Raw genomic sequence first — 18,871 nt, 5'->3', positions numbered from 1 at the left:
GAACGAACAGGAAGTGAGAAAATTTTTTTAATTCCTGATCATCCAGACGAATTTCCCTATTTTTCCTGGGATGATGTTCTCTAGGTTCTCACTTTAAACAGTTCATCCAGACGAAGTGTACCATTCAATCCTAGATGATGGGCTCTGGATTTCTCGCTTTGTATTAATCGTCTGGACAAAGTGTATAATTTGTCCCAGGATGATTGGCTCTGGATTCTCAATTTGTGATGATAGTCCAGACAATTTATCTTGTTTGTATCAGGATGAAGGTCTCTGGACACATGACATGAACTATTCGTCCAGACGAACACTCACCTTCGTCCTAGGACAATGTCCTCTATTCCTTGAAAATTTGGGACCATCCTGTAGTTTCGTCCGAACGAACCCTTGATATAACTGTTCATCCCAAGATGAACTTAGTTTGTACGGGATGATAATCGAGTACGAAGTCAGTTCATACTAATATACATTGGGTTCGTATGTAACTATTTTTACACTATTCGTATAGGATGATCTGACGATAGACTTGAAAGTCAACAGTTTTTGGATGAGTTTTCATGTCTTTCCTATATAAGGTCAACTTAAAACTATCTTGTAATCTTTTTGCCTACTAATCTTCGTATAAACTGAAGGGAGAGTGAAGGAGAGAGTGTGAGAGAGTGTTTGAAGGAGGATTCTTACTACTGGAGTGTAAAGGATTCACTTGGTACTCAAAGGTAAGAATCTCCAATTGTGATTTTTGATTACTTCACTCTTTTCTCTCGTCCTTCTAGATTTCTCATGAGAAGATCTGTCAAGGAGATCTGGTTCTCTGCCGACACTCGTGGAGTGTGAAAGGCTTGGAAAGTTTGAACAGCCGAAGGGTTCTCTCCCTACACTTGGAAATTGTGAACAGTTGAAGGGTTCTCTGCTTACACTTGGAAAGTGTGAATAGCTGAAGGGTTCTCTACACACACTTGGATAGTGTGAAAGGATGGACGGTTCTCTACCAACACTTGGAGAGTATAAAAGGACAACGTTTCTCTGCTGCACCGGGTAGTGGTGAAAGAGAGTTTTTTTAAAGGCTTCTCCACCTTACTGTGGGTGCTAAAGGAGTGTCACTAGTGGTATTAATGCAATACTCGGAGGGTGCCTCCGGGAAGTGGATGTAGGTCGTGTTTGACCGAACCACTATAAATCTAATGACTTTTTATTTTTCGCTGCTTTTGCTTTTTTACTTTACTGTATTGTTTACTTTGTGGTTGAAAATCTTTTTCTACAAAAATTCACTAAATTTATTATCGGTTTAAATATCAAAAGAGGGATAATTTTTAATTACCAATTCACCCCCCCCTTTCTTGGTTAGCCGCTGGGATATAAGCTTAGGTCTAACAACCTAACTATGACCTTATCTAACTTTTAATTTTCCCCATTAAAGACAAAGGAACAAAATTTAAATAAAAATCCTTCTGCTCATATTCTTATGATTCATTCTATAAATGAAGTAAAATAAAAAACAACTAAAATTTAAAATCAAGATCTAGCAGTGATCGATCAAAATCCATCAATGATTAATCCTCATAATTTGACCACCAAAGAGGGTGAAAAAAATGAGTTCTTTTTAAATAGTGACACCTCCAAAATATAATTCTAAGGGAGTCCTATCCTGATAAATTTTTTAAAGCTAGATTCCCCGTTAGAAGCTAAAATGGTATTACCTAAGGATAGTGAGGACCTTTCTATAAATTTTCCTCCTGAGGAGATCATGGAAGTAGAACTTCATAGTGGTAAAGTTTTCTGCCTAGGCTTCCAACCAATGATAAAGGCAAGAAGTTCATTTCCAATAATCAAGTTTCATCCTTTACTAAACTAAAAAAAACTTCCCTTAGGTGTATCAGGTCCTGAGTCCAATATCCCTAAGGTTAATTAATTATAATGCCTTAGCTCATCTTAGGAAATTGTTAGCAAAGTTGAGCATCTATGATGCCCTCGTTCACTCAAAAGAAATGAAGGAGTCTTTAAATAAAGTACTTCTTGATCTAGATATTTTTTTAGTTCTGTTAGCTACAACTTCCCAAGAGGAAGCTTTGTACTTTAAATAAGTCTCAGGAGTAACCTTTTTTGACGAGGATTTACTTTTGGGGACTACCAACCATAATCTCATACTTTACATTTCTATAAATGCAAGAAATTTTAGACTATTTTGAATCCTTTTTGATCTAGGTGCATTGGTCTACATAATGAATATAAAGACTCACATATCTTATAGCAAACACTAAGAAGCTTGTCACTGATAAAATGATATTACATGGTTTTAATGAAAAAGGCATGAAGGCCATAGGTTCAATCACACTCTCATTAGAAATAGGAGAGTTAAAAAGAGAAGAAAATTTCATATAATTGATTCAATGGCATCCTTCAACACGCTCCTAGGTAGGCTTTAGATCCATAATATATGATGGTTCCATCCATCCTACTTTAATGTATCAAGTACCAAAAGGATATTAAAAATATGATTCAGGGTGATTTATAACCATTCTCTATTCATGAGATCAGGATCTATGAGGACATTGTATATTATGTACCCAATGGTTCTACTACCTATTCTAAAGGTGAAATCAAAATAAAGTAGGAGAAGATGAATAAAGAAATGAAAAAGTGAAATGAAAAATCATAAGATGTGAGAAAGAAAAAAGTAAAGAGAAAAAAGGAATAGATAGTGAAGATGACTTCAAAGGCATGGTCTTTCAACCCCAAACACTTTCCCTCATAGAGGTGGGAGGATGGCCAAAAGTGCATATAGACGAGGTTACACTTCATTTAAATGAAAAACACCCCCGGCGTATATTTATTTAGAGTAAAGTTCAGATGAAGAATCAAAGGTATAGGGTGCAAGAATTCCTTTTGATTATAAAAAGATCAATCCTCTAAAGTTTGATATCTATTAACCGAAATAGTGACCTAGAGGATGATGTTCTAAAAAATCAAACTGATGAGCTTGAATTAATAATGTATGAAAAACTAAGTAGAAGAATTAAATCCTTTACCTTTACCGCACTGTCCGCTAAAATGGCTTAAGGGTTAGTAGTTAAGGACTCTCCTAATGTAGGATGTAAGGTAAGAAAAGTCCAAAAGTTCTTCCCTGATCCCTCCACATCAAGGAAGGAAGATGTCATCCTTAATGTGGAGGATTGCAATGAATTAATGGAATTATTGTTTTGATGTTTTCTTATATTTATGATAAAATTAAATTTCTAAGCATTCATTGCTATGGTAATGGACTATTGTCCAAGCTAGATACCCTAAAAATATTTGTCATACAAAGAACAAAAAAATTGAATAGTGATATTGGCTTTGGTGTTGTTGAGTTATTTGATGACGATGAGTATTTCCTCATGATAGAAAATGACCTCGAATCTGAGAGGTCCTTATAAATGTTGTTGATTCTTTTGATATGCTCTATTCAGGAACATTAGATAACTTGGATGATTTTCAGGTTTGGATGCACCTCCAGAATTTGAGTAAATTAAATTGATAATTTATGAATTAAAAGAAATCAACCTTGGGACTGAAGATGACCCTAACCCTACCTTGGGTTCATCAATCAAATAATTTGGATGATTTTTATATGAAGTTCATCAATCAAAACCAAATCCTAATCCAAGATCAATTCTAAAATCTCAAACCCAAAGTCAAGGGCAAAAATCAATATCACATAAAGCTTTTTGAGTGATTTTCATTCACCTAAAAACCAAGATAAATAACCTCTTATTTATGATCTATTAGTTGCATATTGATTAGGCATATATCTAGGGTTATCCCTCCAAATTTAAGTCTAATATGATACCTCTAACCTCAAAAAAAGATTTGATTTCCAAAGTTTACAAAATCTCAAATATTTATAGCCTATGCCACTGGACCTTGCCTTATGAAATTTGACCTTGGAACCTTCCCCCAAATCCTTGACCATGTTCATAACCTTTTTTATGACATGTTAAACATAAAATGGCACTTTCGTGGACATTGGTTGACCCAGAGTTGACTATGGGCCACATGACCAAAATGCCCCTTAAAGGTAAAATTTAAGTTTTTTCTAAACTTCAACATGGCTCAATCAAACTAAGCCATTGAACCTCTTTAAATGCATCCTAGATATCATTAGGAGTGCATTAAACCCAAACCTAATATTTAGTTTGACTAGGTTGACCATGTTAATTATGGTTGATAAAAATGCCCCTTGAGAGCCTAAACATATATTTCATGCAATGAGACTTCACCATTGCATGGGATCACCTCTGTTGGGTCCAAAATGTCATTGTGAATTTGTTGGATCCAACCCCAATATTGGGTTTGATCTGGTTAACCAATCTAACCATGGTTGATAAAAATTAATCATACACCCTAAAAAATTTAAATCTAGTTCTTTGGGCTTTTCCAGAACCAAACAAAATCCTCAAAATCACTTAGCTGGAGGTCCTATGCATGCCTAACCCATCTTGGGCTAAACCAAGCTTGGTTTAACTTGGATAAACTCCAATGCATGGTCAAACCCCTCACATACACTTGGCTATTCACTCAAATACTCACATCATGGTTTCGAACACTTGTCTATTAATTCTAATGTCAAAGCTACACTCCCTTGAAATCCACCTCATTACATGTTGATTGGTCAACTTAGTCAACAAGCCAAAAAAAGACAAAATGAGTGGAAATGGGTCAAAATGACCAAGCCACCTCATCCATCCCATTTCCCTCTTAATTTTTTTTTTCTAAATAACTTGCTTAAATACGCTCAATATTATCCCTAAAATGGCTCTTAAAATCAAACCAATCCATGGTCTAGCTAAATGGGGTAAAGATGGCCCCCCAAATCAAATGGGCTAAAGCCCAAGCCACTCACAAGCCCCCTATAATTTTTGGCCTCTTACCACCTAAGAAGGAGTAAGCTATCCAAACAATCACTCCAACCCATCTTAGCCCTCTATTCAAAAGAATAAGGTCATTTAAATTGGGCAAAATATCTCAAAACCTTCATTCCTTTAGTTCCTTCCTCCAATCAGCCTCTAACTCTGAAATCTCCTCCTCTAGCTTCTATAAGAACTTATCCAACTTCCCCAATCTTTTCCCCACTATTCTACAACTCTCAAACCCATTATTATTGAAGAGAGAGAGAGAGAGAGAGAGAGAGAGAGAGAGAGAGAGAGAGAAAGAGTGAGAGAAAGATAAAATTTGGAGTTTGCTTCTGATCCCCCACATCCAAGCTTTGGAGACTTCAACAAAGCTTGAGTGGACATTCTTAGGAGAAAACCAACACAAAAAATCTAAAATCTATCCACTAGTTGGTGAGATATCCTCACTTTTATTTTGAAATTCCATTTGAAACTGCTCAAAATCTATAATGCATGGAGCCTCCAAACTCCAAACATTGGAAGATTAATGTGTCAAGAGCTTACGTTTCAAATTTTGCAAAATTTAGTTTAATATTTTTGAAGTTATGAGCATTTGATTGTTTAGTTCATTTTGAGCTAAATAAGTCAGAATTGATCTGGGCTCTCTGTCTTCATTTATCTCAATCAGACTGCCCATAGTGAGGCTGATCGCATGCATCTTCACCTGGATTCAAACCTAGCCATTTGAAGGTTCACACACATTGATGTGTCTCAATCATGACCATTAATTCACCATCCAAGTGCATAAGCCATCTATGAGGCGCTGTCATGTGTATATACACTGTGCGTCATAGATGTTTTGGTGCCAATCATTACTAAAGATTCATGTCAACCATTAATAGGCTTAAAAAAATGTTGTAACTTTAAAAATACAAAGTAAATATATTTTTTCACCAAATTAAGTGATTTGGTGTCATTAGTAAGGTCTTGAGACCTAGAATGTTATAAAATTAATTTGAATAAGTTTTTGTCAGTGGATTATGAGAAATTTGTGTTTATTTAAATTTCAATTTTAGCAATTTTTTTATAATCCAGAGGTCAAACCAGACCCAACTTTTGGTGAATTTTTTTTTTTGCGTCATAGGAATCCCCTGCATTTTTTATATGTCTAGGTACTTTCAGGATTACAATGGTGTGAATTTTTAAAGTAATGGGCCCATTTTGGACCCAAAACTTCAAAAATATATAACTCCCCAAAATTGTAGGATTTTCATGTGATTTTTTTATAGTGTGGTTGCATGTGTGTCAGGGTTAGATAAACCAAATTTCAAACCTATTGGAACATTAGTGACACCAAGGGAAAATAATTAAGGATAATGTCTAGATAACTTAAAAAATTTTAGAAACTATACACATACCCAATAAGGGTGAAACGTTTTAACTATAAACTTAGTGAAATTTTAAATGTTAGGTTTCAATTTCATTGAATTTTTAAGTCATTATGTCTGGAAATTAGACAAAATAAAAATCAGCCCTTCTAGGGGCCTAAAACTTCCAAACATTTTAAAAAAATACAAATAATAGCTGAAACTTAGATAAATTATAAGCCACATCACTAAATTTCATTTTTGGTTCTTAATTTAATAATTAATTAAAATAAATAATTAAAAATTAGTGTCATTTTACTCATCTTAGGGTCTAATATTTATTAAAAATAAACTAAATCCCCATTTACCTAAAAATAAATAAAATAAATTCATTAGAGAACTTTAAACAAATTCCAGCTTAGGAAATATTCCAGCCACACCTCATGATGCACACACTTTAGATGGTTTGTTAGGATAACCAAACCTAGTTTTAGGCTAGGTTGGTATTTTTTTTTTTTACTATTTATGTAATGAGGTTTTCTACATATTACACTATATATTGGTTATTATGACTTGATTATTGTGATTGCTTATACTATAATATTTTATTTTACCATGTTACATGTGATATGGTGTGATTGGTGTTAGATTTTCCTAGGTTAAGATGATTTAGATGCTAATGAAATCTTTTGCATGTGACCATGCTCATACAGAGCCAAAAGAAAAGCGGTTAATTATGTTATAATTAATAAATTTTTTTACAAGTGCTTTAAATGGCTAGCCCTCTAAAAATTTAAAAGATCATGCCCAATTGTGATTGTGCTCAAATGCGAGCAAATTATTTATACATATGTTTTGAATGTTTGGATATTTTTTATATAAATTGTTTAAGATAACCATATAGGTTTTGTTAGAGTTTTTTTTTTCTATATGTAAATTTGAAATTAATGAGTTGTGAAAGTGAACTAAAATGGGGTATTTGAGTATCCAATTTCATGTCCAAAGAGGAGGAAAAGTCCCTTAGGGGAGAGTTCCTTTCATTTGGAAATTCAAATTAGAATAAACCTAAAATCTAAAGAAGAAAGAAACACCCCTTCGGGGAGGAGTTCTTTTCATTTGGGTATCTAGATCGAGCAAATCCATGGTGATCAAAGAAGGGAAGAAGATGAATATATGAAGAACCTGAAGAATAAAATATCCATTTTGGAAACTTGGGTCCTTATTAGGATTAGAATCTAAGTTTATTGTCAATGGTGCACGACCAATTTTAATTCCATAGAACCTATGTTATAATTAAGGGGCATTTGCCACATGGCCTGTTAAATTTATTTGATATGATTTGATGATGTGATGTGATTAGTTTATTTAATTTTCATGCCATAAGAGTTTTGTAATCATTCTAGGTTTCTTATTTTGCATGTCGATTTTGTTTTAGCATGGATGAAGTTTGGCTCTCTAAGGATAAATTTTTTCTACTTGTAATTAAAATAATTAAATTTAGGCCAACATAAAAAAATAAACAATCTTAAGAAGTTAGCTTGGACATGACAAGGGTCATATGCATTCATATTATGACTTCTCTTCCATGTTAGGCATCTCCCAGCCTGTCTGTTGTGGCAGACCACATGATCTATTATAGTGCAGCTCTATCTATGGGATATTGTGCAATCCCTAAGGAAAAATCTATTTTAAAACCAAATTTTAAACTGCTTTATATCATTTATCCATACAAAGTTAATCAGCATGTTTTGCATTAGAAACTAATTAAAGAATTAAAATTTTAATTACATTCAAGTGTAATAATCCTATATAAGTGAAGAGACCAATTTGGCCCTTCTCTAGATTCAACCATAATTTCTCAAAACTTAAATACTAGCCTACCCATCTTTTATAAAGATCGAATTTATATATTTAAAGCACTTAGGTGGTTAGCTGACTCTCCAATCCAAACTAAGATAAGCCCAAATTTGTATGTCATTAGTTAGGTTTGGGTCACTATGATTTAGTAACCAACTAAGACTTAGGATCAGGGGCGGATCCAAAATCTTAAATCCCCAGCATAAAAAATCTAATCCCAATATTCTAATAAAATAATAACTTAAATTAAAATCTTCTCTAAATTAAGATGCAAAGCCCAATATATAGGATCGATTGGGGTGTTTCTAAATTATTTCAGAATCCCAAAATCCCTCCTACTTTTTATCCTTTGGCCTCCAAAATAATTGTTCAAATTTACTCTAGTCCTTATTAAAATTCCAGCCTCACTCCTCTCATATCACTCCTTGAAAATTCTAAATAAAATTTCTACCATTATTTTAATTGAGAGAGTTCATAGGAAATTCAAAACTTCTACGATGTAATTAAGTATAAAGGCTTGCCTTCGTAGGAGATTTAAGACTCCTTAAACAATCAAATTTTATTCTATTTAGCTCATAATATAGTGGGAAAAAGGAAATTTCTTTCTTTGTGAAAATTAATATGAAAGACGATCAATATCGTCATATTCAAACAATAGATAATCAGAGATATCTTTTTTCCCCATAGAGATACATCATTTATCAACCTATCTTGAATATGAAGTTAGTGCTAATACATTAAGATTATCATAGCTAAATACTTAATCAAACATCATTTTTACCCTTTAGGGTCAAATGTACTTCCTTCTTAAAATTGACTATGATAGTTATGATAAAATGTATAGTTTTGTAATCTTAGCCCATTAGAGAGCAATATTTTGTCCTTCCGAGGTGATATATGATTCATAATGACATGTTTGAATTCAAAACTAAAATTAAAAAAAAATAGATTTTCCTAAAGAAAATTTAATCACAAATTGTTTTGCACTTTCAATAAAGTTAACAAATAAAAACCCACTAAATACATAATAACACATATCATTCAAATACTAAAATGTTTGAGAGATTATTGATCCAACAAGAAAGTATTCTATTAATATATAATTAAATTAGTACTTCCTACTACAATTATAATGTTTATCCTACTAAACAAAAATAAGGGTTGAGATTTTGTCGCTACATGGGATTGTAAAAGAAAAGATAAGATACCATATAATAAAACATTTTTAACTCATGAATCCAAATTACCAAAGTTTTCTTAATATGACTTTCTTTTGTAGATGTAGATTAAACATATACATACCTAGATCTTTCCTAAGTTTACAGGGATGTAAAGGGAAACATCCAATATCCAGGCTTGTAAATAATCTTTTCCAATATTCCTATTTGTTCCAATATTTCTCAATCGAGGTAATTTATCATAATAGTTATTAACTACAAATATGGTCACTATATGCATTAAATTAAGATCAAGAGATATAAAAAACATCTAAATCTGATTCAAAGCATAAGATTCTACATTAGTACAAACATTAGATTCACATAGTTAATCCAAAAACTATGGAACTAGCTAAACTTGGAATGCAAAGAAAAAAAAATCAAATTTTATTACTTGCATTAAAGAGAAAATATAGGAGTAAATATTTTTTCAAATCTCACCCAAATAGTACAAATGCATTCTTAATACTCATTTCTCCTCCAAATATCTAATTTGTTATAAAGAGATATGCTAATAATTCCCAAATATATATCCTACTCTCCCCTGACCTTCCATAGACTTTAGCCTAAAGGGGCACCACAATCTAGACTGAATTAGATAAAAATTATGATAAAAATCTCTACTAAAATGAATTATGAAACTATTTATACTTGTATAAAAATATATTCAAGCTTCACAACACTCGATATGGTGGCAACATAACATTATTGAATGAATTAGCATCTCGATGCTACCGGGCTTGTTCCACTTTAGCATTGGATTGATTCAACACGTCTAATGGCTCAATATGTGCATCAATTGGTTGATTCAGCTTGGATCCATCTTTTGTCAATTGCTCCACCATGGCGCTCCAGAAGTTGAGTACTACAATGCTTGAATTTGCAATCTAGCACTATGACGTTATGAAGTTTAATGCTCTAGCACTCAAATTCCAGAGACTCGAATGTTATAGTGTTGATTTAAATTGTTGCAACATTGTAAAACACTATGGTGTTGACCTTAACTCTGCTAGAGCACTGAATTAAATATCATGTTTCCCAAGATTCCAATGTAGTGATTTCCCGATCTAGTGTTTGTTGTGGATGCTGTGGCGCTAGCTGTTGGAGCACTATGATGTTGGTTCAATACTTATGAAATTTTCTCCTTTTTTTGAGAAATTCCTACACAATCAACAACTACAAATGATATTTAACTAATATTTAAGATAGTAAAGTACTATAAAATTTATAATTAACAATTATTTGACCTAAAATTTTACAAATTCAAAATTATAAATACATAGAGTTCTTTTAATTATATTTTTCATTGAATGTGTATTTATATATGAGAGTTAGCTAGCCACTGATTACACCCCAATTCCATGCATAGTTTTCTTTAGGAAAATCCTACAAGGTCTATGTCTAGGCAACTTAGAAATTTTTTGAGAAATTTCCTAACTGTCCAAATACATTCAAAGTTATATGGGACGCTCGTGTGGTATATATGGACCTATAGATTTAATTTCATAAGTGTTTGAATTTTTTAATCCATTTATTTAGAAAACCTAAAAATTAGCCTAAGTAGAAACCCTAAATAATATTGGAATTTCAAAAATAAGAAAATTGTAACTCAATTAGATTTTGATTGACATTTAATAGTGAATAAAAGAAAAATAAAGTTCTCCTTAGACTCATTTTAAAGTACATGTTATGATAACTTGAACATTAATGAATAAATAAATAATTAAAATCAACTATGAGTCAAAATACTGCCAAACATTCATGTATTTTATCTTAGATCATTATGGACCTATGATAAAAATTTCTTGAAGGTTTAAGGTCATTTACTACTTCAAATAACAACTTTAAAAATTCATAAATAATTATTTAAAAATCAGAAAAATACAAACTCGCTTAAGCTACACTTCTAATAAACTAGAGAACATCATAAAAATAAAAATCAATAAAAATTCAAATTCAAAGTCAAAGTCATACCAAGAAAAAATAGATTAAATATAAATGAAATGCCAAAGTTAACAAATCATTTTAATTTTTGCTTTGCTACAAAGGACTCCAAACTTTCATGAGTTGGTCATTGACTCATTGACCAAGTTTCTTGATATTTAGAATTCATTTGTTAGGTTAATTACCAAACCATAATTTTTAAAAAAGTAAATAGGCCCTTAGGGTTTCAATTTTTTTTAATAATTCAAAAAAAATTAAAATATAGAATAAAATGTATTAAAATCTTAACTAAAAGATAATTAAGGAAATTTAAATCAAGAAAAAAATTTAAATTAATAAATGAAAGCTAATTGAAAATTAAATCTAAACATGCAAACATAAGGGACTTTTAAAGTACGTTTGAACTATTAAGCCCCTTCCAACCAAATCAAACCCTTAAAATTTATAGAAATTGCTTTGGAAATTTTCTTAACATCAGTAATAAACTTTTAAAACCTAAAAATAGAATATTTAAATCCTTCTTTCAAAGATATTCAAATAATTCTTAACTACTTAAATATTTAAAATAATTTCATGCATTTATTTTATCTTTTGGGGGGAAATGATTAAATTTTTGTATGCTTAGGAATTATTGATTATTGAAACCATTGCACTTTGAGTTCATTAGTCAATATGTTTTTCAAAACTTAAAAAAGAAATCCCAAACCCTAATAAAAATTATAATAAGAAAATGTAACACATTAAAACCAAAATTTAATTAAAGATCCAAGAACCTTAAAATATTATGATTGAATTGCCAAATTACACACACACACACACACATTATATATATATATATATAAGAGAGAGAATTTTAGTAGAGGGTTTTTTGGGACCAGGGACCAACTTTGCTTCAAAGCTGTTCCACTGAAACACATTAAATAAAAAAAATAAGTTTTCCTAAAAAAAGATCCATTGAAGCTCACTCGATGATAAGATGAAAATTACTTAGTCCAAATTACATCTATTTATGATTATGATATTTCTAATCCTTATATTTTTGTGCAAGAAAAAGGTTAAAAATTATAAAAATTGAACTAGCATTATAGTACCACAATGTCAGTATTGTAAAATCGTAATGCTTATCGCACCACTAGCTCAGCACTGTAAAAGTGAGGTCTATGAAATAACTAGAGAGCTTAGCACTGAGCTTTATTTATGGAGTGCTGCAACTCCAAACCTAGAACAATAACCAAATCGCACAGAGCTATAAAGGGAGATGGTTTAATCGATGAATTGATGTAATGAGTGATTAACTTATGCACTTATCTAGCAGCACTAACATGCCATTAATCTAGCATCATGGTGCTAGTTCAAGTATTTTGCAATGTTATAAATATGAGCCATAGTGTTCATGCTAAGTGATTGCAAAGGGTTGGCAACTTGGAGAGACATGTTTGTGTGTGTGTGTGTGTGTGTGTGTGTGTCTGTGTGAGTGAGCGTGAGAGAACACTTCTTCTAAGGAATTAAATCTTGTGTACCTCTGTTGAGTCTTGTAATATTGTAGATCAAGGAGAGGAGTGTAAGATGAGTATCTACTTCTGATTAAGGTCATTTCTATCTTTTAATCTATCATTTGTATTTTGCTTTGTTAAGTGAAGTGGAAATATTTGTGATGTTTAAATTTAAATCAATATGTGGCTAAACTCTTTTATATGAATTTATGATTATTTAATAACCATTTATTACATATAATGGTTTACTTTAGTAATTATTTAAACACTATTCTTAATTCCTCCAAGCTTAATTTAGATTATGTATAGGTTATGCATAAACATAAAATCTAGTCTGATCATTAGCCTCAAAGGAGTAGAAGAATAATTAGAGGTCTTAAAATAAAATATTTTTATGCAAAAACATATGTTGGTTAGGGTTATGGGATCTTAAGGGGATAGTAAATTTGTAGTTTATAGGAATCCTAGTTGTTACTCCAACATGCTCGATACGGATGAGTACTTATGATTTGTTTCACACTAATATTAGGAAGAAGCCACTCTTATGAAAGCATTTATTTTTAAATATCATATGTTCAAATATTTTAAAATTAATGAATTTATTTTTTAAAATTATAGTTTTTTACTTTCAATTACCTAACCTATTATGGTTAGGTTAGGTTATGGGAGAGAGAACGTCTGGTTTTTTATGAGAGAGAATTTTTTTTTATTTCTGTTTTATACTTTTTAGCAGTTTGGTGGATTTTCGATGGGGGAGGGGCATCGGTATTCATCGGCCGGTGGCCAAGATGATGGTCCTTTTTAGTGGGTCAGTTTTTCAACTAGGTCGATCATTTTTCAGATCAACTTCTCTTGCTTTTGGTGACTGCTCAGAGGGCTTAGGGCTAAACATATCTGTTAAAGATGCAAGGCTAAAGGAAAAACCATTAGTCATTCATGAAGGAAATTTTGTTCCATCTAAGAAATTGAATCCATATGATGGGAAATGTGAAAAATGTTTTGATTGATAGGAAGTTCAAGGTTCCTAAGGTCTGTGGTTTACCCCAGGAGTCTTTTTGTGATAGAGTTTTTAATACATAAGCTTATCTATCCTCTGGATCTTCAATCCAAGATCAGGAAAGAAGAAATATAGTTTTAGTGAATGGGGAGTTGGCTGAACCTAATGTTAGTTCAGCTTCTTTGGCTGTAATTCAACGTGTTTCCGAGGATGTGGGTAATTCATCAAGAAGCCCAGTTACTGAAGAGTCTCCTTCTAAGAAGAATTCTAAGGTGTTGTTTTCAAATATATTGTCAAACAACAATAATAATGTTCATCTTTGTGAGTCTGTAGATTTAGGCTTGGCTAATGCTGCAGTGAATGTTGATGCAATATCCAAATTTCCTTCTGAAAATGTCTTGTATAATGCATGGAGCAAAAAATCTAATATAAAGGTGACTGATTTTGACTTTGGTGACTATTCGATAGAAGATGGTTATACTAGGAAGCTTCATTTGCAGAATGAAATGGAAAATGTCAAGAAGTTATAGAATGCATTATTGGTGAAAGTCTTCATGGAGAATGTTCCTCTTAGTGTAGCATGGAGTTAAGAAAATAATGGTATCAATTTAAAAGGTTTAAATTAATAGTGCTTGGTTCAAGTTGGTCATTATGTACTTCAATAATGTACAGGCAATGGAGTCAGTTCTTTCAAATGGCCCTTGGTATGTGAGTGGACATATCATTGGTATTGATAAATGGTATCCATCATTTTCTCCTTCTTCTTTAAAGGGTCTATCGACTCTGGTGTGGATTAGGATGCCAAACCTTTCGTTACAATGTTGGGATGAAGTCAATGTCTGTAGGATTGCATCAAAGGTCTCCTCTCTTAATAGAGGGGAATATGCTCCAATGGGGTAGGAGGGAGTTTGTAAGGATTTATGTTCATATCAAGCAGGAAAATAAACTTCCACTAGGTGTTTGGGTGGAAGGTTGCTAAGGAAGATTTTGTAAAGAATTGAATATAAAAGAGTATCTAATTTGTGCTTTAAGTGTGCCAAAATCCTTCATCTTAAGAGTGGATGTTCAGAGCTTACTGGAGATGATGTTCATGTTGGATGTAAGCAAATCAAAAGTCATGGGGAAAGGAGATACTTACATTATGATGAATTTTGATGAAGCCGCTACTAAGAGTTCTTTGACTAGTAATAATGATTTGTGCAAGAAAGGATATGGTCCTTGAGTCCATGTGAATTATGGAAGAAAATGAATAAATAATCATGGTTCAAAAAAAGTTGAATTTTGTGAGGTAAATAATTGTTGTTTTTAAAACCACTGGATATGAGGAATCTAGTAGAGTTATTTCTTCAGCTGATGTACTATTGGGTTCTAAGGAATTAAATATTTCTATTATTGGCATTGATGATGGACAATCTCATTCAGTAATTGGTGGTGATAATTCATTTCAAATTGCCTTGGTAGAAGTGAATCTCCAAATGAAACTGCAAGCTGTGAAAGTTATGATTGAAAAATTTGATGTGGGTATGGATGCCAAGCCAAGCTCAGTCAATAATAACAAGTTTTGTGTTTTAAATGATATTGATGAAGAGGGTGAAATTATCCCTGGAAATGAAGTTGTTGATTCAATTATTGGTTCTTCTGACCAAGTTATTGATGTTCCTGCTGCTGGAATTGTAGGAGGGAAAAAGAGTTATCTAATATTAAGGAGTGTGGACCTTATTTGGATAAGAAGAAACTTGTAAAAGAACTCAGAGGTTTGGGACCAATTAAATTGTCCCTCAAGAATAGGAGATTAGAGGTTGAGCAAAAAAATAGTTTGGGGTCCTCTTCCCTTCTTCATCAATGACTACATACATTGTATTTTGGAACTAAAAAAGAGCTAGAAAGAGGCAAGCTTCTCTATATCTTAAAGAATTTGTTAGAAAGCTTGGGATTTTTTTTGTTATCATGTTAGAAACAAAAATTTCTAATATTAATGGAAGGGAAGTTGATGTTTTGATAGGATCTGATTGGTGTTGAGATAGTTGCTTCTTTGTTTTGCATGTTTTTGATGATTCTAAATATTATTACTTTGATTATTAATTCTCCTAACATATTTTAGAAGAATTATTTTGCTCTTGTGTGTACTAACATTTCAGGAAAATCATACTCCGGATTGTTGAAGACTTCAAATCAATATCAGTTTAGAGTTTATTGTACTAATTCATAATAGGTTCGAATGTAAATTTGAATTGTTCATACGTATGAACATATGATCATACTATTTAATTGTGTACGCTCTAAATTGAAAATTTCAATTTTCTGGATGGTTTTTATATCTTTTGTATAAAAGGTCCACTAAAACTGACATGAGAGAGTCTTGTATATGTGATTTTTCAAGGGTAATTGAAGGAGAGAGTATGAGAGAGTGTTTGAGAGATTTCTTACAAGTGGAGTGTAAAGGATTCACAAGGTTACTCAAAGGTAAGGATCTGCCTGTAATTATGGCTATCACTCTTCCTCTTATCTTTCTAGATTGCTCGTGAGAAGATCTTCAGATAAGATCTGGTTCTCTGCTGACACTTGGAGGGTGTGAAAGGACGCGGGTTCTCTACCTTCACCAGAAGGTGAAAAAGGATGTCAGTTCTGTGCCGAGACTTGGAGGATGTGAAAGGAAGAAGGTTCTTTGCCGACACTTGGAGGGTGTGATAGGATGAAGGTACTCTACCTACACTTAGAGAGTGTGAACAGCCGACCATACTCTACCTACACTTGGAAGGTGTGAAAGGATGAAAACCTACACTTGGAGGATGTGAAAGGATGATGGTTCTCTGCCACACTGGGGATTAGTGGAATTGTGTTTTTTGTAAAGGCTTTTCCACCTTATTATGGGGGCAAAAGGAGAGACACTTTTGGTAACAGAGCAATACCTGAAGAAGGAGTCTTCAGTGAGTGGATGTAGGTCATGCTTGACCGAACCACTATAAATCTTTATGTTATTTAAATTATGCATTTTATTTACTACAAGTTATTTTTTCGTGGTTGAAAATTTCATTTTAAAAACTTCAATTAACATGCTTTGTGAATCAACCATTTTCATTTTTAAAATCTAAGAGAATTTTTAAAAGTACCAATTCACCCCCCCCCCTCTTAGTTAGCCTTGGGATATTGCTTAGGTTTAACAACCTAATCAAGATTCAACAAGAATCAACAAGTGGAATCAAAGCCTTATTTCAAAATTATAAGTTTAGACTACTTTTTGATAAATGAGTATGGCTACTTTTAGAAACTCGAACACACCTAAAGGGAATTTTATCACTAGACCTCCTTTATTTGATAACATCCCTTTCAATTTTTGGAAAAGATACATGTCTACATTTTTACTGTCACTAGATTATCGTATGTGGATCTTAGTTCAAGAAGGGTATACAAAACCAGCTAGATTAGTTGATGGTATTAGAGTTGAAACACCCTTTGCTGAATGGACTATAGAACAATGTGAATTAGCATAGTTAAATGCAAAATGTTTAAACAGTTTCTTTTATGCACTTAAGTCAGAAGACTACATGCGGGTTTCCACTTGAAAAAGTGGAAATGACATATGAGATAGACTCTGTATTACTTATGAAGGGATAAATTAAGTAAAGCAATCTAGACTGAACATCTTGTTACATGATTATGAATTATTTTGCTTGAAACCAAATGAATTTATTTCTGAAATATATACAAGATTTACTCAAATTGTCACTTCTTTATATGTATTGGGTAGGGAACTAATGAATACTGAAATGGTTAATAAGATTCTTCATTATTTGCCTACTGCATATGATGCTAAAATAACTGCAATCATAGAATCTAAAGATTTGAATGTTTACTCTATTGATAATCTTCTTGGTTCACTAATTTCTTACGAGCAAGGAGTGAGTCAAAGGAAGGTTGATGCATGTGAATAGCAAAAGGAGAAGAACATTGCACTGAAAGTGGAGGAGTCAGAGAGTGATCTATCGCTACCTAAGGATGAGGATGACATAGCTTTAATGACTAGACAATTCAGGAGCTTTCTTAGAAGGAAGCAGAGGAGATGCCAATAGTGGAACAAGGTAAGTTTAATAGGAATGTTAATATTTATAATGATGTGATTTTGTATGAGTGTAGGAAACCTTGACATATAAAGTCAGACTGCCCAAACCTAAAAACCACTCCTAACAAGAAGAAAGCAGAGGAGAAACCAAACATAAAGAAGGGCAAGAAGATATTCCAAAGAGCACTTTGGGCAGACTTAGGTTCGGATTTGTCAGAAATTTAAGAGGAGGAAGTCACCAACTTATGCTTAATGGCTGATAATCTTGATCAGTAAGATCAAGAAGAGGTATGTGACTTAACCTATATTGAACTATTAGAAGTATCTGAAAGGATTCATGATGTATATAGGAAGTTAAACAAAATACATGCTAGTCTGAATATAGAATTACAAGAACTATAGAAAGAACACAAAATCCTTAGGAAAGATCATGCATTGATAGATAACAACCACATGAGTTTACTTGATGAATTTGATAACTTGAATAAGAAGAATGAGAACTTAAAATCATTATATGCTCAATTAGAAAGAGAATTAAAGAATTTTAAGGATGAATCAAAAAATAAAGAACTTTATTTGAATTATAATAATAATGTGTTAAAAGATTTAAATAGATTTCTTAAATTGAAAGTAAAAGCTCTTGAGGAAAATAGGAAACCACCAACACTTAAAAATTTTACAAATCCTATTTTGTATCCAAAATTTTTAAAACCCAAGAAGAGACAAAGTAATTATAGAAGACTGAGAAATCCATTTCCTAGAGTTAAATGTTATTCTTGTGGCATGTTTGGACATATAGCACACACCTATACTTTAGATAGGAAAATTCATTTAGTGTGGAAACCTAAGATATATAAACCTAGATATATCATACATACATCTATTTTTAATTTGCCAAAGGAGAACCCAAACTTGTTAGGGTTCCCAAATCTAACATTTGATAGTTTTTGTATGATCACTCTCACATAAGGCCTCGTGAGAGCATTTGATACCTGGACAACGGTTGCTCAAAGCATATGACTAGAGATACTAAGTAATTTATATAGCTGGAAGCCAGAAGTGGAGGCA

Source organism: Dendrobium catenatum, unplaced genomic scaffold, assembly GCF_001605985.2.
Source record: "Dendrobium catenatum unplaced genomic scaffold, ASM160598v2 fragScaff_scaffold_716, whole genome shotgun sequence".
In the NCBI taxonomy this organism is placed as follows: Eukaryota; Viridiplantae; Streptophyta; class Magnoliopsida; order Asparagales; family Orchidaceae; genus Dendrobium; species Dendrobium catenatum.
The sequence above is the reverse complement of the archived record's forward strand: the minus strand, read 5'-3'. Positions refer to the sequence as shown.